Source organism: Chinchilla lanigera, unplaced genomic scaffold (genome assembly GCF_000276665.1).
Source record: "Chinchilla lanigera isolate Chin_1 unplaced genomic scaffold, ChiLan1.0 scaffold00059, whole genome shotgun sequence".
Lineage (NCBI taxonomy): Eukaryota > Metazoa > Chordata > Mammalia > Rodentia > Chinchillidae > Chinchilla > Chinchilla lanigera.
The window spans coordinates 13,648,746-13,649,617 of NW_004955460.1; the positions used below are offsets into that span (position 1 = coordinate 13,648,746).

Consider the following 872-nt stretch of genomic DNA (forward strand, 5'->3'; position numbering starts at 1 on the left):
GGCAGTGTGAAAGACCAATCCCCTTCAGCAAATCGCTGAAATGTTAATGTGAAACGGCTCTGAAAATGCACACAATTTCTTAATGTGAAGAGCAAATGTCACATTGCTTCCCTCCAGTCCTGGCAGCGGCAGTGTCTGCCTGTACCTCCTGTGGTGGTCACAGCCTTTCTTGGGCCTGCTTTTCTTCACACCCATGACAGCCGCACCCAGACCAGGGTCCACAGGAGCCACGGGCCTGGCCCTGCCTGGACCTCCCCAAAAAAACATATTTCAGCCAAGCTGAGGACCCAAAAAGTCCCAGGGCAACTAAGGTGATGTGTCAAAATCCCTGCAATGATGTGTGTGGCCTTTACTCATGAAAGTCACCCTCAGTGTCTAGGCAGGGTCTGGCAAACTTTCTTTTCTGTGAAAGGCCAAGAGATGAACACTTAGAGCGTGGCGGGCTGTGCATCTTGGCTGCGAATGCTCACCTCTGTCAAGAGCACCAACTGCACACAGACCACAGGCTGTGCTTCAGCCGAAGTCTACAGACACTGACTTCTGAATTTCACACACTGTTCAGGTGAAACACAGTACTCTTCCTCTTTGGGAGTTTTGAAAACATGAAAGCCATTTTTAACTCACAGGTGATATGAAACTGGTATAGGGCGGGCTTTAGCCTTCAAGAAGCAGCTTGCCAGCCTGTGCCCCAGGCCCTGAATCCTATCACTTTCATTAACAAGCTTCTCAGGGATCCTCTGCAGGGAACCAGTTAGAAAGGGGGAGGGGCTGTCCAAGAGCAATCAGAGCACAAACAGCCGCTAAATTATGAGAAGACACTGTCTACACTCAAGAATCCAAGATGCCCAGTAGCCTGGAGTGAGACAGCAATG

General features: G+C 50.1%; 1 protein-coding gene across 1 annotated transcript in view; it reads right to left on the reverse strand.

The window, feature by feature from the left end:
• Positions 1-872, reverse strand: part of LOC102025094 (ubiquitin carboxyl-terminal hydrolase 42) — a gene marked incomplete in the record, with an annotated part of 44,288 nt that overhangs the window by 2,961 nt on the left and 40,455 nt on the right.